The following is a 26,269-nucleotide window of genomic DNA, read 5'->3' on the forward strand; positions in this document are numbered from 1 at the left end:
ACGAACAACCGGCCATCAACCACTAGACGGCCATTTTTTTATTGTCTTTCGATTGTCAACCAACCAAGATATTCGAGCAAAAAGGAATATTTTGGCAAAAGTTGGCCCTGGATTTTCTCCTTACCATCCACGATCACAAATATAGATCTCATCAACGTGCAAGGCTGGAATCCACAAATATATGTGCACCATTGGCTTCTCCCATATGGGGGCCTTACAAATTGTGCACCATATATTGTGGTGGAAAAACTGAGAGAGGTGGGCATTGCAAGTATACTAACAATATTGTCGTGGTTGCTCTACTTTCTTTGTTTTGACTTTGGCATCATACTTCATGATGTAGCTATCTCTCTCACCTTTTCTGCTTTCATACTCACAAACCTCATCCAAAACCTTTATTGTAAATAAGGGAGTTATGTCATAGCCATTTAAAAGTTCGTCTTTAGCATCGTGTGGAGGATCTCGTATAAAACTCTTTGTCCATTATTCGTCTGCAATTGCTTGTTTGTTCAATGTCAATCATTTCGAAAATATTTTCGGTGGACACAAATATCATTAGAAAGGGTATTATATCGTAGCCATTTTTGTTGCACAATGTGGTGTTGGTCACCTCATTTACGCAGACATCAAGAGTCGCTAGTATTTGATCCCATTCAAAGGGTACAAACAACTCCTTTGAAAGTGGTTCCTTTATGTAGTAGTCATCTTCTACTGAGCGCTCTAGGATGCAATCTTCCTTTTTAAGACTCTCACATTTTGATGTCCCACACATCCAAACATGTGCATCTTTCACTAACTAAGCAAGCAACCGTGTTCCGTTGTTTGTAGTGACAAAAAAGTATGCTATCGGAGTTTGGTTTACATCCTTGTAACTATGATCCTTGGTGTTAACCTTGCTAGTGGCACCCTTATGCCGCAAATAGAGATGATTGTAGCCCCAATCTTGAACCATTTGGAGTTGATCCATGAATGGCTATCCCAAAATAACCTCAAAGTTATTGCATTTCCAAAGTCAACTACAACAAAAGTGTACTCATACTCTATCCCACATGAGGATACTATTACTTGTTCCAACTCCCAAGGGTCTTTCCACATACCCATTGGGCTAATTACAATTTCATGCGCGATTTTTTAAGAGCTGGTCTTTCCCATTTCTCCCAAATTTCTTTCATAGCAATGGCTATTTCCGCCTTGCTATCAAGTATGGATATTGTTTTTACTCCTTTGCATTCAAGAGGTAAGGTGGTGTTTCCTTCTTCTCCTTCACAATAATCACCCATCTTATTTATTGGTACCGATTTTGTCTGTGGTTTCTTAGGCAAATTTTCATCCATGTTTTCATCTACAAGTTGGTCATGTGAAGAGATTTTCAACTCCATCTTTTTCAGGTGTTTTTCCATTAGGTCCCATAGATGCAGTCTAATTTTCAGCAACTTTGAAAGAGTAATCTTGCATTGTATAGGAGAAGACATCAATTCATGCAAACTTTTGGTGTCCATCATTTTTGGTGTCGATTTCCACTAAGAAGGTACCACTCTAACCTCAAATTTTCTTTTGAGATTTCCTATAAAAGATGACAAAGTCTTTACAGAATGTGGTTTGCTCTCTTCAGATGTTATAGTCCCAACATCTCTGTATAGAGATTGTATATCCCCTGAGAAAAATTCATGATCTATGTTTAGTTTAGGGATAGGTGCTGACTATAAGGTAGCACTACCATCTTTTTGGTTTTTACTTGATTCCCATAAGGATTGCAGCCATGATTCTTGTACTTCTAGAATTTGTTGCATCTCCAAAGATCTTTCTTTATCTGTTGTATTTTCCACCACCTTCGTGGTCACTGGTTCTTTCTTGTTTGTTGTTTTTTGTTTGAGTTTGTTGTCTAGATTCTCAGCACATTTTATGAGCATATGATCTTTTCCACATCGGTCACAAAATTGGGTCACAACCTGAGTCAGTCTTGGACTCTTCCACTCCCTTTGCATCTTTCAATTTCTTGCTCATGTTTAAGCCGTTCTTTTGTTTGGTTCAATTTAGATTCAAAGGTTATTTTTTCCTTAAGCTTTGCTTTCATTTTGTCCCGTTTGACTTTCCAAGATTTTCTTCCAATTCTCACTGATATGTTCTCGATTTTTATTTGAGGTGCTAATATGTTTCCCTCCTCAACTGGTGTGTTTTTGGCACCTTCTTGAGCTTAATCTTGAGTCATTGCCTTTAAAGGGATTGTGGATTCCACCTGAGATCCGCTTGAGGAAAGCGTCACTTCTACAGCATTCATTGTTTCTTTTCCTTTGTAGTCTAGATTCTTAGCACAATCTTGGAGTATATGGTCTTGTCCACAATCGTCACACAATCCAAAGATTTCTATTTGTTAACCCTTGTTTGGACAACCTCATGCCCAATGGTCACCTCCACATTCATAGCACGGACCTTCTTGTTGCATACCTGGTGATCCAACTATTGGTTGTTCTTGTCTAGTGAGGATGGTCTTTGAATCATACTCTTAATTGACTATGAACATTAACGTATTCTCATCCATGGAGTATTGATTTTTCATGGGTTGTGACACTCACGCTAGTTGAGCTTAGTTGACTACTACTCTACCATTATTCAGAAGAGGCGGTTGTTGCCCAAACATATGTTGTGATGTCAGCTGAGTGTTACACCATGGGGTGGGATGATCCCCTCCACATATGTCACACATTCTTCTGTATTGTTGTCGTTCATTTAGGTTCTTGTAGCCTTGGTTTATTCTTTTAATCACCTCCTCGACCACTTGATCAAATCTTTGTACAATAGAAATTTGAACATGTTGCTTTTGTTGCGGGTTTTCTCTTCGAAGATGAGGCACTACTAGTTGCATTATCTATATCTTTTGTCACCTCTCCATAAGCCCTGCAATTGTCAACTAGATATAGAGCTTCTCTAGTGGCTTTCTCAAACGTCATGCATCCTTTCACAAGTAGTTCCTTTTCAGAGTCTCGTTCTTCAAGACTTCTATGAAGAGAGCATATAATCTCTCATCTTGTGGTAACTCTCTCACAGGATATCTCTCTATGTACTACTTGAAGCAAAGCAAAGCTTCCTTCACTTTTTTGTTCTTTTTTTGTTTGAAAACATAGATTTGTGACACCATGTTGTGCTTGATTCCCCTTTTTCAGAACTCCTATGTAAATTCTTGCAAGAGTTGTGCTATGTTTGGAAAATCATCTCTGTTTAGTGGTTGGAACCAGATCAAAGCCATTCCTTCCAATGTCAACCCAAATCCCTTGTACTGAGTATGGAAATCTACAATTTATTCAGCCATGAACATGAACATATGGATCCCCCAACCCATTGTACTTTGTTTTGACACATTGGGCCACTTGATATGGTATTAATTGTAGTGGTTCAGTCACCACTCTAACCAGTTTTTGGTCTCGTGGAAAGATGTCTCTCGCTCTCTCCTCTTGTCTTGGAGAAAATCCTGATGGAATTCTCTCAGATATGTTCTTTGGCATCATTTTTGGTTGAAAGTAGGTAGATATTGGAGTAACCTTGTATGTCTATTTTTCTAAGTCAATTGGATCAAGAATTTTGTACTCATGTTCATACTTATCTACCATCAAAACTTGCACTATGTGGGCATTTGTCTATTGAATGCATAGAGGTAGTTATGGATTGTCAACTCTCTTGCATTGGGTTCTACACACTTGTAGAAGATATATCGATCCTTGTTTGTGAATATATATAAGTCCTCATTAGCATAATCCATTGGAATTCTCATGGCTTCGTTGGTTTTGATGAATCTCACATTTGGTTTGTTGATCAGAGGATGCCTCTCCTCTAGGTATTCTCCCAATCCCACTGTCAAAGGCATTGTAGTGTTTCTTGTATTTTTCATGTCTCTGAGTGGAGTAGAAAACCCTGGTGGTGTATGTTTGAGGCTCACTCAATAATATCAAGACAATCTCTAAGAAGTTAACAAAGAATGATTGAGAATGACAAGAGAAGCCATTTTAGTTACACATTGCTAGAAGTTTTGGGATAAAGTTTTGCCAATATCTTCTTTTTAAAATATCCCTTTCAAGAAGATGGTGGATCTATTAGAGATAATCCACATCTCAATGTGATGACTAAGTGAATGTGAACTGAATGTGATTCTAGTGCATCAATATTTCTATGATGTGTGTGTGTGTGTGTGTGTGTGTGTGTGTGTGTGTGTGTGTGTGTGTGTGTGTGTGTGTGTGTGTGTGTGTGTGTGTGTGTGTGTGTGTGTGTGTGTGTGTGTGTGTGTAGATGGCTAGACAGGGATCTAGGTGCATCAAGAGTTTCAAAAGGATGAGATGGCTAGACAGGGATCCAGGTGCATCAAGAGTTTTGAACTGGATCATATGGATACATTGAAGGATTGACCCTCAGAGTTCACTATAAACAGAGTGTTTGATTTGTGAATTGCATGCTCTGTGGGAATGGTCATGGGCATGGTTTGCTTGATTTGTAAAAAGAAAAAATACGTATATGATATTAACAACATTCAATAGATCAAGACATCTATGAAAGGAGCATATCAATCTAGATGTGATAGCTAAATAGGTTACAATGATCATTATTTGTATCTATGACCATCTTAATGTGATCAATGGGATTGATGTCTTTGTGAAAGTGCTATATTTTGGAGTCTGGTGCTTAACTACATAGAGTCAGTGTCTACTAAAGAAAGTTTCTGTCCTTTGGCTATTTTTCATGCGTAATTGAGGGCAATTTCAATTCTTTCAAGAGGGGGATAATGTCACAAGTTGGTAATGTGGCAATACCCAACTTAAAAAGATTGTTCGTCAAGAGGACCATAGGACAACTTGAAGATATTGGTAGAGTGGTCTAAAACCTATAAATAAGCCAAAAGCAAGAGAGATGACTAATGGCTACAATTTTTTGTAAATTGCACTGACTTGCCAACGTGGAAGCTTGGGATGGGAATGGAGAGAGCTTTCAAGGGACATTTTTCTAAGCTTTTCACTTCAATAGTATTTGCAAGGATAAGTCTTTCCACGCCTTATGTCGAGAGATATTTGTAGAGAGAGCTTTCTTTGTTATTTCCCAATCCAGTTGAATCTTGAGATGAACATGCACATCAGAAAAAATAATGCTTTGAGCATAGGGGAAGGAGAAGAAGACATAAGCAACCGTTCTAAATCACAAAATTCTCCAAATAGAATCACAATATTAATTTAGCTGCTCACATGTTACAACCAGACAATATGCTTCGCACCTAGTAGAAGAATAGGAAGACACAAGCCACCTTCACAAGCCTCAAAGTGTTCCATTTTTGGAACTCAACATACCAACTGACATAATCGATGTTTGCAAATTTCCTGTCCAATAAGTCTCATTTGCCCGTTCGTTCATTGCATTGATTGAGCACAAGGTATTTTTGCAAACTATATTTTTGCCACATTTACTTATCTTGATTAGAGCCGGATACCTCATTCTAGAATGAACAAGCTTAACCCAACATTGGCCATCATACTTTTGATCCATCCCTAACATTTTGGGAACACCGTCCGACATTGTGTCCAGCTCATAAATGCAGTCTCCATTGTACATCTGAGGAACCTCATCAACCTTTTTCTTAATTAAACACTTCGAAAGAATTTGACTCAACTTGGGGTACTTGTGTCTATTTAGCACAATGTACTCCAAAGTACTCTGTTTTCTGCCTAGTTTGATCCCGAGGATATTTTTTTCCTTTCTTCTTCCCTACAATCATCATTGGTTGCTTGTTAAAAAATAGAAAACGAGTCTTGATGTTTATTGGTCGAGTTACCAGCAGAGTAGCCTTCTTTTTCATCAGTTAGAGAACTCTATTATTTCCATAGTTGATTTTGAAAACATATCCACACCCCTCTTTATGGCTAAAAAAAAATTAACAAATTGAAATTGATGACCTAATGTCACACCATCTTTCACCTCAATTTGAATGTTGCAATCCGGACTGGAAGTGATGGCAAACATGTCGTTGTTACTACTACCTCCATAATCTCCGGGATTCGTTGGGCAATCAAGCAACAAAGGTTCATCGCTAACAGTATTCAAGAACAAACTCACCTTGCTTGACAAAGAGGAAGCCATCACTCATTGAATCCTTAAGAGCTTACTGGCTATCTAGATATATTTAAGCTAACACCCAAGCTTATATTTATAGACAATCAACACACTCAAATGCAACTGTTGAAACTCTATCAATGTTATTCTAGTTGCAAGTATATCTTGGAGAATACCTGACTGGTCCAAGACTCGCCTAGTATCAATTCATATTCTCTTCTCTCTACTCTATCTTTCAAAATCTTTCTCTATTTATTTTCTTCTCTACACTCTTTAACTCTATTTGCCCCCCTTTTTCTCTCCCCTTTCACTATTCATATACATCTATCATCACATTCCCTATCCCTCTCCAGCCATCTCTCTCTCTCTCTCTCTCTCTCTCTCTCTCTCTCTCTCTCTCTCTCTCTCTCTCTCTCTCTCTCTCTCTCTCTATCTATCTATCTATCTATCTATCTCCCTATTTGCCCCTCATCTCTCACTATCTATCTCTTTTTTCTCCCTCATCTCTCTCCCTATGTTCCCCTCTCTCTCTTTTTCTAGCCCTTCCCCTCTTTGCTATTTCAATCTCTCCCTCTCTATCACCCTCCCTCAATTTCTCTCTCTCTCTCTCTCTCTCTCTCTCTCTCTCTCTCTCTCTCTCTCTCTCTCTCTCTATCGTTGTAATGTTGTGTTCTTGGTCCCATAGGTCATATATGACCTCCGTGGACGATAATCCAATCTATCTATCTATCTATCTATCTATCTATCTATCTCTCTCTCTCTCTCTCTCTCTCTCTCTCTCTCTCTCTCTCTCTCTCTCTCTCTCTCTCTCTCTCTCTCTCTCTCTCTCTCTCTCCTTCTTTTCCCTCTCTTTAACTCTATCTCTTCTTCCTAGTCATTTCTCTCTCTTTCTCTCTATCCCTCTTAAGGGCTTTCTAGAGCATAAATTTCTTACTCTAATGACAAATAGAAAAAAATTGTTGCATTAAATATCTCAATCTCTCTCCCTCTCTCTCACCCTCAAGATTGATAAAAAATAATCATAGTTGTAACTCACTTGCAATTAATAGTGTTGCTTTGAGTTGTGGCTAGTTACGAGATCATATGTTTCCGATATAACTATCAAATATACTTTCAGATGGTAAAAGCTGATAGTTTGAGATTGCTCATGTGAATTATCTTGAGACAGGTTCCAACATAGTGATCCACTGTCTTGGTCTCTTATGGGAGGATGATGCGGTCGCAATATTCGTTGATTTCATATGAATGTGAGATTGCACATATTTATCCATAGGGGCTTTGTAACCACTTAGTCCAACTCCAATTGCAAATAATGGGCGACCTTGTTTGTAGTAGCCAGTCATACCAATAAGATGTGAATATCATATAGCATCGTAACTCTCCTTAGGCTCAATCAATTTTGAGAGTATATTATCAATATCAGTAGTTGCTCACCAATGCAAACAATCAATCAGCATCTTGAAGGCCTTCAAGATGTTGCCATCAACCGCTTTTAGAAATCTTTCTAGTGAATTTCATTGGGGTATCCCTCATGTAGATTCTTAAGTCCTAGATTTAGCTCTTAATATTCTGCAACAGCTTCCTCAACAAGAGCATGTAGTTGTTTAACAGAACAGTACACAAATTAAGATAACAACGTTGTCGTTCAATACGGAGGTGACTATGGAGCATTGGCTTTATTGGGGAGCTAGATGGGCCGTATGATGACAATATTTGAGAGCAACAAGGAGTTCTCCACAAAACTACGCATTGTTTTGGAAATGCAAGCCCATCAATTTAGAGAGATAATGAGTGAGACAAGAGACATGCAGATGAGGTGGAGTGTGCCCCTAAAGGCAACTTCTATATTGGAGCCTAATCCAAGAATTGTGGAGTTTGATCCACCAGCCCCCCATGGCTTAGAGTGGATTTTTCAAACAAGACCTTGCATTGTGTGGACAATGACCTTTTTTCTAAAATGTTGTAGATGGTTGCTTTTAACCGTCTTATGAACAAAGAAATGTGCTTATTCACAAGTGGCCTGATCTTGCTAATAAGTGATTTTTTTTCTATTCATGTAAATCTTTTCGTGTGCTATAAGATAGATATATGGACTTTTCTCTTTTTTTTATTAGGTGGATTTTTTGTATTCTTGTAACTCTTCTCTAAAAGCTTGCAATCACTATGGTTGTCCTTTCTTGTTGGTAGTTGACCTTACCAGTTGTAGGATCCCACCAATCACATCGTGAGTCGTCCTCTCTCTCTCTCTCTCTCTCTCTCTCTCTCTCTCTCTCTCTCTCTCTCTCTCTCTCTCTCTCTCTCTCTCTCTCTCTCTCTCTCTCTCTCATTTTCTTGAGCACAACCGCAGCAAGCGTTGCTCCACATGGCACCCACAGAAGACATCTACTCTAGCTAGATAGCAAAAAAGAAGGTTCAGATGTCCTTTCCCTAGGTCATTGTCAAGAATTGGTATTAGAGAAATTACTAAAAAAACAATTGAAACATGCAAACATGCATTGTCTTTGGCGGAGGGAGATTTTTGCATAACATTAAGGTGAAAGCATGTTAACGTGACGCGATTTTTATGCCAGTCAGAATTTTCAATTAGCACATCTTAAAATAATTGGACGTCAAGTAAATTTTTGACAAATAATATCAAAATTTATCGGAGGTTGTACATTTGGATTTCTTGTTTCAAGAGCTTTCTACGGATATAACATACGTCATATATCTTGGAGATGTAGCTCATGTTATTGTACTAGTTAGCATATGTCAAAAATTGTGCTAGTTAGCATTGTCTGAGACATCAAAGTTAATGACACATTAACATGATTTTACCATTAGGGAATCAACGCAAAGTTCATAGAGAGAGCTTTTTGAATAGATTTGCCAAACGATCTATTTTTTAATGAAAATCTTCCTCAAAAGCTCCCCCTAGAAACTCTCTCTATTCCCCTACTCGTGGAAGGCTATGCAGATTTTTTGTGGGCCAATTTTGGGCAGTTTGATGCATGGCTATTGGGAGTAGTTGCTTGGATGGAATATCTTGGGTCTCTACTTTTGGGCATCCCTTGTACTACTTATAAGTTCCCCAAGTGTCAATCTCTATAGAGCATCTAGATGCAGGGTCTCAAAAAGAGCCGAGAACCCTAAGGAGTTGTACCTTTGTGAGGCAATCATAAAGAAATATCAAAAGGAGCCTCTAGTCTTTGGGTCCAATGCATCTTGTCTTGGAACTCCATCATGCCGTGTCATCTCTCTCTCTCTCTCTCTCTCTCTCTCTCTCTCTCTCTCTCTCACACACACACACACACACACACACACACACACACAATTTTGTTGAGAGCTTTAAGTACCTTGGCCTTGAGGTTCCGTCCAATCACAAGTGGGATGAATGTGCTATGCGTTGTTTGGAAGCAGGAAAGAGAGCATATTATGTATTTGAGAACATGTGTAATGCGGGAAACATCAAGTGTTGGGTTCTCAAGAAGTATCTTTTTGATGCATTAGTGACACCAGTTCTTCTTTATGGAGTTGAAGTGTGGGGTGGGAGCACCTCAAAGTCTACTTTGAGAATTTCCAAAATCATTTTCTTACAAACTTTCTGCAAGTTAAGACACAAACACCATATGCGCTCCTACTTCTTGAGTTGAGATCTCTTCCAATTGAGGTTATGGGCATGGAAAGGGTTGCGGAGTACATGATAAAGATGCGTCAAAACCCCTCACATTGACTTCCTATAATTGCATGGGAAGCAAGCAAAAAAGTTCAAAAGACGCATAAAAGCAAGATCTTGAGCACGGGATGGATGCAAGACATAAAGAAGTGGTTTGGGAGATTGGATGCATTACACTTGCTAAATGATGCTTCAATTGACTCCCAAGTGAATGAAGCTTTTCTACAATGCCAATGTATTACGGCTTGGGAGAAATCCAGTGGGTCACGCTTCATACATTACACCACCCATATTGCCCCCAACTACAAAACCATGTTCTTCGCTGAAAGAGGAAACCGTATTCACACTTACATGCTTGACCCTATCCCATTGTCGATGATATGCAATATTGCAACCATTCGGCTTAGCTCCTATTTCCTTCGATGCGAGATAGGGCTTTGGGGCAATGGAGAAGATTCAAATCGATTGTGCACATTATGCTCACAGCAAGTTCGAGAGTCTGAGTACCACACACTACCAGAGTGCTTAGCTTTTGGTCACATCCGAACTTGCTTCTCTCACATTTTCAGCCATGACTTAGACCTACACACTTTCCTCTCCCAAGCATAGTGTGGTCTCTGCATTGCGACTCTCATCATCACAATTTTGGAGCATCGAAAGTCACTCATTAGCCTTACACATACTACACCACATGTAACTTTGGTTCCATAGGTCATATTTGACCTCCGAGGATGATAATAAAATCTCTCTCTCTCTCTCTCTCTCTCTCTCTCTCTCTCTCTCTCTCTCTCTCTCTCTCTCTCTCTCTCTCTCTCTCTCTCTCTCTCTCTCTCTGTGTGTGTGTGTGTGTGTGTGTGTGTGTGTGTGTGTGTGTGTGTGTGAAAAGTTCAGAAATTTGTATTTTTTGTTCATGTCTTGCTATTAATTTTCTCACTTGGAGTGTCCAAGCTTGGAAAAATTGGCTTGCAATTTGGTGTACATATCGAATTTGATTTAGAACACTTGCAATGCCAGATACATGAACAAGGCACCCATGGAGAAGAGAGCATATCATCCCACTCTTACAGTGAATGGGGAAAAAATAATCTAGCAAAAAGAAGCACACATAAATGATGATAATATAGCTCAGATGGTACAAGTAAGAGATCATGCACCCAAGCTCTAAAAGAGAAAAACAAGGTTTTACAATCACCCAATAGAATTTCAATCATCTCCACAACACATGGAACCACTAGGCTAAAAGGAAGTAGTGTTTAAAAGGGAGAACACCTGGACCATGCATAATTTCCATAATTCTCCAACAATCTCTATCTATGTAACTGGATTACCCAATGTAAGTAGATCCAGAATGACATATGCATGTGGAACCTCAAACCAAATTTGGGAGATGGGCTTTAAAGCATGTCAAATTCAACTGCTTGACCTCCATCCTTTAACTTTTTGGTCTTCTTTCTCATTTTCTCACTGACTGAATTGTCTACTACGTTAGGAAGAGAATGGGGTCTAGGAGGGCCTCTTTATTTGGCAATTTAAGGAAGTCAAACCTTTAATATATTAAGAAAGTAATCAAAGGATAGATTTTGAACTCAAACAGGCAAAATGGCTAGTTTATTTGAATTCAAAGTTTGCCCCCAAAATGGAATTTGAAATCTAGTGGGTACAACCATATCATGTAGCATATCTATGGAAAGAGCTTCACGCATAGATTGTAGATCAATGATCTTCGCTCAAATCAAAGATCATATATGGGAGTTATGGAAGGCCGAAAATCTTAAAATTGTCCACCTCCTTTTTGGGGGGAAAAGTGCATCCTTTGACCACTCTTACACACCCACCATTATTGCACACATGGCGTGCACCTATTCATCAAATTGTTAATCACCTCCATAAGCTCATGGAAAATAAAGAGTCCCTCGTACACCCCATCCTCTTACTAATGGCTTTGAACTGCTAGATGGCTTTCTATTCTTTCTAGAATTTTTCTTGGATCTGCTTTTCTTGCTTTCACTTTGCTCCTTCTACTTCTTCTCATCCTCATTAGAACTAAAGGAACATGAATTGTTTGAACCCTCTAAAGACAAAGAAAAAATTAGGTCATCCTAGAAATGAACACGCTTTTTTCTACACTCATCTTTGCTTCCTACTTCATTGTTGCTGACTTGAGAGGAGAATGGATGGTTTCATGCCATCTGGATTGAGCCTCTTCAAGTGGGTAATCATTCAAGTGATTCACATATTTTGGGTCATTAAAGTACTTGATCAATCTTTTCATGCACATGTCAAGTTTGGTTTTTACGTTTGTACTCCACTCTGTCAAGATTCCACGCCAAAAATTTGCCAAAATCTCCCGACTCCTTGGAAAAAGGATTATTCCCGTCATTTTTTTCCTCTTTTCCCTCGTCAAGATTTGTTTTTCTTCATGTCTCCATAAACTAATGGTCAAAGGGGTGTTGTCTCTATTGGATTCTCTATGAGAACCAATGTGTGCTACAAATAACACTATAATAGACTTGGACACTCCGAGCCAAAGATCAATATCAACACACAAATAGAAACTGCAAATAGTTGAACTAAAATTGAATATATATATATATATATATATATATATATATATATATATATATATATATATATATATATATAATATATATATATATATATGTATATGTATATATATATATGCACTCACCCAAAAGACTAGCACCTCTTTTATTATTTCTTTAATAATACTAGGTACACCTCCCCGAGGATCCACTGCTCTAAGATTCTACAGTAAGATGCTCTTTGAAGAGTGGACCCTCAAGGAGTTGTATCTTTGTGTAGAATGCTAAAGAAATCCCAAAAGGGATGTCAATCTTTGGGGCTAGTGCATCTAGGGATGAAGATCTACCATTCCCCAACTCTCCTCTTCTCTCTCTATTTAAGTTTAATTTAATTATTAAAAAAAAATTGTGTGTTGTATTGATTTTTTTCTTGGAGTGTCCATCCCCAGTAATGTTTTAAGTGCCCAACAGTGGATGCAGAACTAGGTACAAATATATGCTCCCGCAATAGTTACCTAGAATGAGGAATGGAAAATGGGAACAAGATTGACAAAGCCATCAAAGAGGGAAATAGATTGCTTGTTTTATTGAAACGGTTTAGAAATGACTTTTTGAAGATATAATGTGTTTAAAACATTTAGAACTCCTTAAAGAAATGACAAAACAAAAATGAGAAATGAGGGACTTTGAAGATAGTATTTTTTATTTGATAGGCCCCAAAACGGAGTTTCCTAGCAGCTATGACTCCCACACACCACATACTCATAAGCATACATCAATATAAAGATCCGTGTACTGAGTTTATGTCATTAGTCTAGAGATGCAGGGTATACTCAGCCATAATAAAGCCTCCTATCACTAGCAAAGGCATTAAGCTAGAAACATTAGCACAAAAATAAGGTTGTTGATAGGGCATGTGTGTTACCATATACATGTGGTACTGATGTGTGTGAACACACTTAGAACTGTTGGGGAATTTTTTTCCCTTACTAGGATGGTTTTTCCCCCGTGCATTGTATATACACCCGTCACTCTAGGGTTGTCTTATATTTCCATTGCACACTAAGTAATACACTCTCTATTGTGTGCCTTGAGCTTCCTTCATCTTCTCCAAGCTATGTGTGTTTCCCTGCAATCCTAATTCCAATGATTGGTATCAGAGCAGGTTGTGTCCTCTTGGGCTTAGTTGCCAGCAGCTTTAGCACATGCCTCTCACTTCTTCGATTTCAGTGAGCTTATATTTTTTATTCTCGATCAATTCGGCCTCCGTTTTCTCTACAAGCAATGTTGGGTAGGTAGTTTTTTCATTTTGTGCAATATTTTTGTCAGTTTCCTTTTTTGTATAACAAGTCCCTTACAGTCTTCTATGGGTTGTGCTATATAGCATGTGTTGTTCCTACTTTATTTCTCCTCTTTTTGGGAAATTTTCACATTAAGTGCAGGCATTCGCCATGGCTGACAACAACACAGATGTGTTCAAGATGTTTGTTGCTTTGAGGATAGATTGGATGAGTAAAATTACCCTATGTGGGCTTACATGATGCAACATGTCCTTGCGTCAAAGGGAAGTTGAATATTGTGCAAGGCATTGATGTACATCCTGGTTATGAGGATGTAGGCAATGTTGAAGATGTTGTAGGTTTTGGTGATAGGGTTGTTGCTGCCATAGCTTTCTTGCCTATGTATGAGCAAGGTTATTGGGATGTAAGAAATCTGTAGCCTCATGCATTGATTGTGTTGTCTCTGAAGCACATTATTACTCCTCATGTTCACTCAAGAAAATCTAGATGGCTTGGGATATTCTCGCTGGTCTTTATAAATCGCAATGAGGCTAGAGTTGCATTGTTGCATAAAGAGCTAGGGTCAAGATCTGTATGAGGAAGATGAGATGGACACTTTTCTTGTTGGTGTCAAGTATATTAATGAGAAACTTACTTTTGCACGCAAAGTCATTTTTTACAGTTCCCTTTTGCAAAATATTCTTGATGCTTTGCCAGATTCTTACCAGACTTTTGCTAGTACTTGGAGATTTGTGACCCAAGGAAATCTAGAAGTTGTCAAGTTTGATGCATTATGCAAATTGCTATTGCAAGATTCAATTTCCAAAACAAAAGGGTAAACAATGTGCAATTGAATAGGCCTTTATTGCTACTCAAAGAAAAGGGAGTAACAACAATGTAGCCACTTCTCATGGTTCTTCTACGAGTGGTAAATCACATGTTCTTAATGCTTCTACTAGTAGAAATTCTTCTAGGAATTTTGATGAAAAGGCAAAAAAGAAGATGCATTGACATTAATGAAATCTAATGATCACTTGATCAAGTAGTGTCCTAAGTTGAAGGCAAAAGAGTCTAAGAAGAAAGAGGCTAGTTCCACCACAAATGCAGCTATTGTTGAGTCTTCTATGAAAGGAGATTGTGATGTTGATTTTCATGCAAAATGATCCTTCTGTCCATGATTCATGTATGTCAATTGCTACAGATGCTCATGTGTGGTACTTTGATAGTGGTGCTACAGCACACTACGTCTCATCGTGACTTGTTTACCTCTCTTGAGGATGACCCTCATGGGAATTCAATCACTTGTGCCAACAATGCCTCTTACCTGGTCAAGAGAGTTAGAAAGATTGTGCTGACTACTATGAATGGAATTTTTTTCACACTTTTTGATGCACTTTATGTACCTAGGATCAAGAAGAACCTTTTGTCTATATCTACACTAGCTAGACTTGGTATTGTTGTGGAACTTATGAATGACAAATGTACAGTTCATGATCTCACTTTTGGTGATGAGATTGTTGCATCAGGCATTTTATGTTGTGGGTTGTATAAGCTCACTTTGTATGACAAGTATGGGCAGAATTTTGCAAATGCAGTTGTGGTTTATAAGGCTATTTAAGATGCAAAACTTTGGCATGCATCTTTTGGGCATCTGAATTTTTCTAGTTTGTTGCATTGGTAAAAATCCGATATGGTTGCTTCTCTGCCTCCTCTTGAAGCACCTATTAAGCATGTTTGTGAATAATATATTTTGGGTAAGATGCAACGTTCAAAGTTTTCAAAGCATGGTTCAAGTAGGTCTATATGCATTGATGACTACTCAAAGCATGCACGGGTGTATCCGCTTAAGGCAAAGTTTGAAGTGTATATGTGCTTCAAGCAATTTTTGGCTATGGCTAAAATGTCTCTAAATGTACTATGGGCACCCTTCATTTCAATCAAGGGGTGGAGAAATGTCTCATGAATTTAATGCATTTTTTGCTAGTTGTGGGATAAAACTCCGATGCCAGTGCCATATATGCCTCAATAAAATGGTGTTGCTTAAAGGAAGAATAGGTGGCTTACGGAGGTGGCAAGATGTATGGTCAAGAGTCAAGCTTTGCACATTGGTTTTGGCTTGAGGCAATCATGTGTGCCACTTATGTGCTCAGCAGGTGTCCTACAAAATCTTTGTAGTCTATGACTCCATATGAAGCATGGCATGATAGAAAGACATCTATTGATCACATGTGCATTTTGGGTGTTTGGCTTATGCTTTGGTGCTACAAACGTAGTGCAAAAAATTAGATGATAAGGTTGTCAAATGCGTTCTTGTTGGTTATAGTGTTGAAAGCAAAGGTTATAGGTTGTACTATCTTCAAACAAAGCAAATATTGGTTTCACTGGAAATTGTGTTTGTGAAAGATTTTGTTTAGCCCTTGTTGTCATGCACTAGAGACAGTAATGTAATCTTGCAAAACATTTATAATAGTTTATTGCCTCTTTTTAGTGGTGGAAGTTTGAATGTAAATTCCAATGAGGCAAATGTACAGCCTATGGGGTTTTTGAAAATGTTACAGATCAGCCAATTCTTGATGCAGATGTATATGATGTACTCGATGAGGAAAGGGTAGAGAATGAGCTGGCTAGAGGTGTGCCAAAATGGCTGGTGCATAGTTTTCATGATAGTAAATTGGATGCACCTTTGTCTAGTCGTACTCGTTTAGGTTCTTGCCATGTATCTTATGAATCAGATTGCTATACTTTGGTTGTTTCCAGTTTTTGTGATGTTGAGGAACCTATGTCTTTTGATGTAGCACAAAATTCAAAAAATTGGATGGATGCCATGCAATCAAAATATGATGCACTTACAAAAAATTACACATGGACTTTATGTGATTTGCCTCCTGGCAAAAAGGCCATTGGTACAAAGTGGGTTTACAAGTTGAAGCATAAGCCGGATGGTGAAATTGATCGCTATAAGGCTCGATTTGTTGCAAAAGGATATGCATAGTAGGAAGGCATAGATTCTCGGGGGGTTCACCATTCAGTACCCCCCTATATAGCGTGCATTTGTGGGGTATTAAAAAAACCCCTCTTAACATGTTTAATTGAATAAAATGACCCCTTATTTTATGAGTTTTTTTCCAAAATTGAACATTAAAAAACCCTTATTTTAATGTATCTCTGTTAAAAATGCCTAAAAGTTTTGCATTAAAACCCCCCTTCTTTTGAACTCACGTTATACATTAGCATGATTACATAGTGACCCCCCGAGCATAGATTATGAAGAGACTTTTCCGCCCACTTGTCGTATGACTACTGTGCATTTTCTAAGTGCATTGGCAACTCATTTTGGTTGGGATGTACATCAATCAGACAGTGTTACTGCTTTCTTGAATGGTGAAATATTTGAGGATTTAATGTAATGCAGCCTTGCAGTTTTATAAAAAAAAGACAAGAGGATAAAGTGTACAAATGTAAGAAAGCTTTGTATGGGTTGAAGCAATCTCCTCATGCTTGGTATGAAAAAGCTCACACTCATTTACTCAAATCATGATTCTTTCCTAATAGTCCAACAGAAATTACTTTGTATGTGAAGCGTGAGAGAGGTTTACTTCTCATTTTTGTTCTATATGTGGATGATTTGGTGATCACTGGTCCCAATGAGGCACATAATGTTGAATTTAAGTTTGATTTGAATGCTACTTTTTGGGGTTGTTGCATCATTACGTGGGCATATTGTGTAAGCAATTGGATGGTGGTATTGCCTTGTGTCAGACAAGCTACCTCCCATGGAAATAGGTTTAAAATTGAGTCTTCATGATGTTGGGGATCCTATTGATGTCACTCTTTACTGGATGCCTTACTTTTGTATGCAACATGAGGCCAAATATTCAGTTTGCAGTCTCATAAGTTATGAGAGACTTCAAATTTTTCAGATCAAAGACAGCGTTGCCTGCTGGATTTAAAATTTCAGTGAGGTTGTTATAAATATATATGTCAGTGAGGGAAGCCTTTAGAGCTGTATGGCTACGTAGCAAGGAGCTGAAATCAATTCTCTTCATTTTCAGCATCGTTTCAGCCCGTTCTGCAGCTCTCAGTGCTTCATTCCTTTGTTCCCTCACAATCTGCATATCAAACTCAGCCTTGACTAACTTGCTTTTTAATAGCTCAATAGCCCTATTTGAATGAGCTTCAAGTAGCCAATGGCGCAGATTCTGCTCATCTCTTGTTGTCTTCAGCTTCTGAATCTAGCCTTCAACGTCCTTTCAGTCAGCTTTAACCTTATTGAGTTCATCTTCCGACCCTGCAGCATCCAGCATTTGTCCCATACATTGGACAATAGTATTCCAGGAAGATTGGATGAGGACTGAACATCCGTCCTTTACTGTAGCTGGGTCAGAATAAGTAGGCTCATATACTATCATTGGAGCCATATAGGGTAAGGCTACATAATCAGCTTTCTGTAGAAAGAGACGCCCATTCAATGGATGGGTCTGCATCTGTTGCAACATGTCCTTCTTTACCAGGTGCAAAGATTCTTCATTATTTGAGATAGAGACACCACCCAGTAAAGTTGAAGATGTTGGGCCTTTGCCTTTGTCCAGTTGTTCTTTGTCCATAACCGGCTATTTTGCTACCTTCCCAGAAGTCAATGCCTTTGCCTGATCTTTGCCAGTACCAATAGCGATTGTACCATGTCCTACTGACTGGTTGACCTCAGTATGCTGAGAAGGTTGTTTATCAGGTTGGCTAACTATAGCCTTTTCAATAGTCGCAGTTTTGACCTGACTCTCTATCAGCTTCAGAAAAGCACTGCTCTTCGTTCGCGTAGTCTTCGGTTTCTTCGAACTACCAGCCTGATCTTTGGTGGCTTTCCTTTTCAGACCGATTGGAGTGGTCTGACTGTCCAAGGCTTCGTCATCTGAGGACAGATCAATGTTCTTGGATTCTGTAACTAGCTTATCACTCCAAGCCATTTTTACCTGGCCATGAGCATCTGGAGTAGTGGCCCAATACAAAAATTGTCAAACATACCAAGCTTTAAAAACATTCTGGGATTTCAACTTGGCAGTTTGCTGAAGCACGTTGTGTGACAGGATCTGACAAAGGTTGATAGAGACCTTTGAATCCAATGTCTTGGCCAACAGCATAGCAAATACTTTCTTAGATACATATGTTGGATTATTTTTAAGACTTACTGCTTCGGCCACAAACTTGTAAGCAGTAGAAGCTTCCAGTCCTACCACTAAATCCCTTGACCACTGGCCTTGCACTTGCGCTTAGCTGCTTCATCCTCTTTTAGGACTATACTTATCTGTTGTGGGGTCGCCACAGACGGCTTGGGCTCATTGGGCATCCGGAATGCAAAAGCTATGTCTTCTGGTGTAGCCGACATCTTTTTACCATACACTATGGCACTGCCATCTTCAGCATCGAAAGAATCAAGGACCTGCTTTATGATGTCCGCGTCGAAAGCTATTCTTGTGGCTTGCAAAACGATTCGTAGATCCCATAATTGCAGCAAAGCCATAGCTTGGTCGGTGAATACATAGCGCTAAATCTTGTTGTAAGGAATAATGGGAAGGCTTGCCTTCGCAGCAGTAACGATGGCTTGGGTTTCCTCAAGAGATTCCTACATCTTGTCTGAGCGCTTCTTCCTATTCATACACTATGAAGACGACGAAATAGGCGAAGGAGAAGAAGACTTACTTGATGAGTCAAAGCCGTACCCAGGCGTCGCTGGCAAAGCTAGTCGACAGTCAGATGTCTCCTCAGAAGACGAGGTCAGCGGCTGTAGCGAAGATACCTCAAAGATTGGCGATGGCGAATGAACAACGGGAGGAAATCATCGCGCAGGAGACTTTTGAGGAAAAATGCCGACTCTCCTGACTGTTATACGTGTTCGCGCCATAAAAGCTCCACCACTCGCCGCTCCTAGACTTGTGTGTGTCGCTGCTGTTGTGGCAGACATGCATTGGACAAGACTTCTACCCATCCTTGAAATGATTACTATTGGTGTGCCATCTGACCGTTGGGCGCTTAAAAATTGAAAAGCGTGTTCCCACTGATATTGGACTAGTTCCCAATCTGGTTTGATCACAATGGTACTGATTTTGAGATCAATCTGGTTTGGTTCTACTGGTACTGGTTCTGAAATTGGAATTGATTGCACATGAAAAAGCCCAAAAATATCCGGTTCTGGTATCTCTTGATCCGCAGTTCCCAATTCCCTAGTACCTTGTTCTTTCCCAGACTCTTATTATATACTCCTGGCAACAATAATCCAAATAGATCTTTCAGTCTTACTGTACCACTGAAGAAGACCCAGTCTACCTCAAATGGTCCTGCCCAGGCAATCTTCAGGTTTGGCTTCTTCGGCCCCAATCTAGACTTATAGAGAAGCACCAAATCTTCTTTCTAAAATTCCTGAACCTTAATTCGGCGATCATGCCAGTGCTTCCTTCGTTGCTGAACAATTTCTTGTTCCAGCATAGTCCGTTTCCTGAGTTCATCTAAATGCATAAGTTCATCTAGGCGCCTTTTCAGATTGTGGTTGAAGTCTAAGCCCTATTTCACAGCCATTCTCAGACTTGGGATAACAAACTCCATGGGAACCACAGTTTCAATGCCATACACCATTCTAAATGGTGTCAACCCAGTAGTGACCTTGTAAGCTGTCCTATACGCCCATAAAGCATTCTTGAGTTTCAAATCCCACTGGTCTGGTTTCTTCTGCACAACCTTAGTGAGAATAGTTTTGATTTTCTTGTTACTACTTTCAGCCTGTCCATTGCATCTGGGATAATATGGAGTAGATTTCCAATGCTTGACTGAAAGCATATCCAATAGAATTTCCATGGTGTCATTGATAAAATGTGTTCCCTGGTCTGACACAATCTCTATTGGACATCCATATCGACAAACAATATTCTCAAATAGAAACCATGAAGTTGACTTAGCTGTGTTGTCAGGAAGAGCCTTAGCTTCAACCCACTTAGTGACATAACAAGTAGCCATTACTATGTACTTGTTCTTCCTAGGGGTAACTTTCTTAAAAGGTCCCATAAAATCTAATCCCCATTTCATGAACATGCCTAGTGGTTGTACTGGCGTTAAAGGAGTCATATCTGCAGCAGTTGGTCTACCCATTCTTTGGCATATGTCACAAGTTTTACAAAAACTTCTAACATCAGCAATTAGTGTTTGCCACCATAGACCAGCTTGCAGAATCTTCTTGTAGGTAACTTCATTGGAAAAATGTCCACCAGATTCGCCATTATGTGCTTCTAAAATAACTTGCATTCTCCCCTCCATAGGCACACAATGTCGAAGTATACCATCAACACCTAATCGACAAAGTGACCCTCCGATGATAGTAAACTTCAAGCTTTTGATGACCAAAGCTTTCTTCTGGTTCTGCTTCCAGTCCTCTGGAAAAGAACCTTGAGAAAGAAACTGATAAACATCATACCATTCACGATCAGCTGATTCTCTTGCTTCCAGCTGGAATAAGTCAGTGTCATCCCTCAAGGGTAATTCTGAATAACCTTCCGTACTTCTTGACAGAAAATCAGCTCCACAGTGATTCTTGCTAGGCTTATAAAAAATTCTGAATTCAAACTCCATTAGGAACATCATCCACCGTATCAGCCTACCTTGAATAATGACTTTATTAATCAAGAACAAAAGAGCCTGATGGTCCACATAAAAATGGAACAACTTTCCTAACAGGTAATGCCTGAACTTTGTAGCACTAAAAACCATTCCAAGGGCTTCTGGCTCAGTAGTCGTATATCCTTGTTCAGCCTGACTGAATTTGCGAGTGGCAAAATAAACAAAATAATCAATCCTTCCGTCTGGCTGAGCCAATATCGTCCCCATTGCCAATCCCGAAGCGTCCACATGTACATGGAAAATAACATCCCAATTTGGTTGCCTAAGGACTAGTTTACTGATAATGGCCTTTTTTAGATTCTGGAAGCTCTCCTCACATTCAACAGTCCAATTGAACTTACTGGTCTTCTTTGTGAGTTCGTATAATGGTACTGCTTGAGAAGCAAACTTATGCACAAACCTTCTATAGAAGTTAACATATCCCAGGAAAGAGCTAAACTCTGAGGCATTTCTGGGTGCTTTAGCTTGCTGAACACACTGAATTTTATCGTTGGCCATTTCTATCCCGTTTCGGGAAACCACATGTCCCACTAACTGTCCCTTCCAAACTAGGAAAACGGATTTAAATGGATTCAAACAAATCCGCTTCTCCTGACAGCGTTTGAAAACCATTTCTAGGAATAGTAGGTGTTGTTCCTCATCTGAATATACAGTAAGGTCATCCATAAAGATAGCGAGGAACCAATGAAGGAATTCATTAAACATTTCCATCATACACCGTTGAAAGGTAGCTGGTGCATTGCACAGGCCGAAAGGCATCACCAGATACATGAAAGCTCCCCACTCTCTGATGAAAGGGGTCTTCGCTCTATCTTCAGGAGCGATCTGTAATTGGTTATAGCCACTGTAACCATCCATAAAGCTATACATTTCATATCCTGCGATCTCATCAAGCAACATGTCAGTAAAAGGAAATGGAAATGGATCTTTATAGTTTGGGCGTTGAGTTTCCTATAGTCAACACAAACTCTCAATGTCCCATTTTTCTTTGGAACTATGACTGTGGGAAATAGCCAATCGCTACTAGCCACCTCTGTGATGAACGCAGCCTTGAGAAGATTATCATTCTCCTCTTTGACCTTCTTAGCATAGTTGGGGTTCATTTGGTATCTTTGCAGTCGTACTGGCCTAGCATCTGGCTTCAACGGTATCCGGTGCTGACATACTTCAGGATCCACCCCCTTCACGTCTGTGTGTTCCCAGGCAAACACATCTTTGTAGTTCTGGAACATCCTGCGTGCCTTTTCCTTCATTACCGGGTTGAGATGCTTGTTGACCTTGATCATCCTAGGACTATCCTCCGAGCCTAGGTTCCATTCTTCCACTTCTTGGTCGTCTGGAAGCAACCAATTAGGCCCACCTCATTCTCGTTTGGTCGATTCCTTAGCATAATCCCAGGATGACCCATTCAATTCTGAATCAGCATTTTGATCCACTGTGTGTTCTTCAGAATGTACTGGCTCCTCTACCATACCAGTATCAGCTGATTCCACCAACCTCCAGTTAACTGAGCTGATCTTTCCCCTATGTTGATTTCATTAAATTGATCTGGGAATTGCTTTTTTTGCTTGTCGGCCTGCTCTTTATTCAGTAAAACTTCATTCAAGTCAATCTCTGCTAAAGGAAATATGTTCAAAGCTGCTAACATCCACTCGATCTTCTTTTCCTTATACTTCTGGCATAATTCCTTCGGCCTTAGCTCTTTTCTCCAACTCCTAGTATTGTTTGTCTGGATCTGAATTCTGCAGGTCCTTTCTATGGTTAAGGTTTGATTTGCATATTCATTAACAGCATGTGCCGTTCTCAACCATGGGTGCCCTAGCAGCATCCCATATGCCCCTTGCACATCCAGAACTAAGAAGCTGGTTTTAAATTTTTCCCTACCTACTCTTATCTACATATTTTCAATCATGCCCATAGCTTGTCCCACTCTGTGATCTGCCATTCGCACTTTAAATGGTGTTGGCTTTAGATTCGTGATGCCCATTCTCTGCTTGAGATGAACTCCCATTATATTGACTCCTGTGCTCCTCCATCCAAGATAACACTTGAAAGAGGTTCCCATTTCTTCCTAACCTTGTAGTCCACCTGAATGAGCGGAACTTCATCATCTCGGACGGCCGTCAGGTCCACCTTCTGGCCTCCACTTCAGCTTTCCTGCACTGTCTGATGAAGTTTGCCACTTCAGGCAAGGTTTTTCTGATATCTTACAGTTCTAGAGTCAACTTTTGAATTCTATCACAAATTTTAACATGAATTTCTTCTCTCTCCTTGTCAAACTGGTTGTCAGAGCTCGAGGAACTGGTTGTATCTTCACACTGCCATTCCTCTCTTGCAGTGCTTCCAATCCTTCATCAACTCTCAGTTCATCAGCCATTCCTTGTACCGCAACCAGCATGGTCTCAGGTATGCCCGGTATTGACTGATCTTTCTCAGTTGATTGGGCTGGTATCTTCTATATGACTCGGGCTTCAGAACTTTCTGGCTGCTCTGGCAGCTTCTTGGCTAAATCCTCCATGATTTTAGCCGCTATTTCTCTCTGCTCTTGCCATTCATCTACCACCTTCTCTTTACCCTTGGCCTTCCAAATTTCTCTTTGTTGATCCCACTTGTTGCTGTCAGTAGTGACTGGTTTCTCTGAAGTATCTAGAATTTCTTCAATTACTACGCCCTTGCTTCTTGTGACTACCCATACTGTGACTGGCTATGGTGCCTTAGCCTCAGTAGCATTAGTTTTGCAGGTGCGTATGGGCATTGGGCTGCAAAATGGCCGTACTTCCCACAAGTGTAGCAATTCATACTCCGACTTTGGAAGTTGCCACGCCCTCTGGCTCGGCCCATACCCGTTTGGAATCGGCCGCATCCTTGACCAGTAACACTGGTACCTCGTCTCTTCTCTTGAGATACTTTGGTGGGTTCTACTTTCATTGGTTCAGTATAGGCTACCACTGACACGTCTTTTCCCTTCTTAAAGTGATGAATCCTGATACCACAATTGTTCCATAAATGACCAAAAGCCTTACAGTAAGTACATTGTGGGAACTCGTTGGAGCTATGGTCCTTGTTAACCCTCACGGCTCACGGACACCCCATCACCTACGACGGACGTGTATTATGTATTTGGTAGAGTCAGGTACCGGGCTTGTCGGACCAATAGGAAAAGGGTAAGAGTGATCACCGATGAGAGGCGCACTCTAACTGGGACATTCAAGGGATTAGTTGGCTAAGCATGGGCGCCCAAGTGTGAATGAGGTGAGCTCATATAAAAGCCAACTAAACCTAAAATTCACGGATTCTCTCATTTGTGCAATAGAAGAGTGCTCTTGCTCCATCTCCATCTTCTTCTTCTTCACCTCCTTGTGTGTGTGTGTATGTGAGAGAGAGAGAGAGAGGGAGAGTGTGTGTGCGATCGAGCATTACGAAGGCACGACGGCGGCGAAGCGGTTGAGCGTGGCATGACTGCAGCTTCTTCTTCATCGCGGCGAGGAATCCACCACGAAGGCGAGCGTAGAGCGGTGAGTGACACACCCTTTGCTCTCTTGAGCTTGCTAGATTAGTCTTGTTGTGTGCTTGGAGCCATTTGTGGCTCGCACACGGTGTATCGGCAAGTCCCTTGCTTTGACAGTGCGGCAAGGAGCGCACATTTTTGGCGCCGTTGCCGAGGAATCGCCCTGCACTAAGCCCAAGAGGCACTTTGTGCTTCTCCTATGAGTTGTTTGAAGTAGGAAAGAAGAGGAAGAGGAAGAGGAATGAGTTGTTTTTCTGTAAGTTGTTAATTTCTGTGTTGTCTGCAAGTTCTGTGATTTCTGCATAATGTTGTGTTTTCTGTTTGCACACAGTCTTTGCACAATTAGTAGTCGTTAGCTTGTTTGCAGTGAATGAATAAGTAGGAAGGCAGTTAGCAATTTCTACTTGCACACAGTCTGTACACAGTTTTCTCTCAAGGTTTACCTGCACACAGTCTTTGCACAGTAAGGTAGTGAGAGAGGAAGTAGGTGGACAGTTAGCTCACTGTCAGTAAGCAGTTAACAGATTAGTTAGTGGTTAGCAACACTGTTAGTAAGTAGATAAGGTAGTGAGCTGTTTGTGAGCTGTTGACTGGGAGGTTAGGTAGGTGACAGTGTGTGTGGCCAAGAAAGGGTCACCTAAACCGCGCGCGGTCATCGCCTTAAAAAAATTTAAAAAATTTAAAATATTATATTTTAAAAAAAAGGAAAATATTTAAGCGTGAGTGACTAGGAGGCTACACTAAAATTTTGATCGGGATCGGGATCATTTCCCCAAGCCCAAGCCCAAGCCTCAACCCTCAGTCTTATGATATAAACTAGACTCACTCTTATATATATACCCTATCCCCTCAAGAGGGAATGAGAGCATGTGGGGCAAGTCCTCCACTCTCCTCCCTTCTCTTCCCACTTGCACCCTTAGACTTTCTAATTTGGGCCTAGTTCCCTACTAGAAATTGACGGTTTTAGGGATTCTGAGGACATAAAGTGACCAAACGGAGGGCTGTAAAGCACGGCATGTCCCTCTGATTGAGAAGCTCGTTTTGAGCTATCATATGTTCTATTCTATAGCTGGGTTAGAAAAAAAGGACCAAAAAATCAAAAAATAAATAAATAAGAAAAGACTTAGGTTGCAAAACACCCAAAATTACTAGGTGAGCAGCCTTCATGGGCCCTCACTGACACTTCTAGGGGATCCAAGTCATATGAACCTACGCTCTGGACGAGTGTTAGAGCACGAGCATATTGGTAGTGCCTCCATTTACGCGGGCACCCATTATTCCTCCACCCTAGGTTCTGGACCTTCGGCCGTGACTCAAGGTAGCGCGACCCAAGATCCTCATATCGCGTCTAGTGATTCTTCCTCTGACTACGAAGTCATGGAGGGATATCCTACACCAAACCCTGATATTTCAAGTCAAGACATGCATGCCATGGGCCCACGGCCCGGGTCCAGTGTGTTTAGCCGCTTAAAAGAGACCCTTAGTAGAGCTACTCACTCCGAACATGCGGTTAATGAAATAAATGAAGGGAGTGGGGAAG

The sequence above is a fragment of the Adiantum capillus-veneris genome, chromosome 15, assembly GCF_014529385.1.
Source record: "Adiantum capillus-veneris isolate H3 chromosome 15, ASM1452938v2, whole genome shotgun sequence".
Taxonomy (NCBI): domain Eukaryota; kingdom Viridiplantae; phylum Streptophyta; class Polypodiopsida; order Polypodiales; family Pteridaceae; genus Adiantum; species Adiantum capillus-veneris.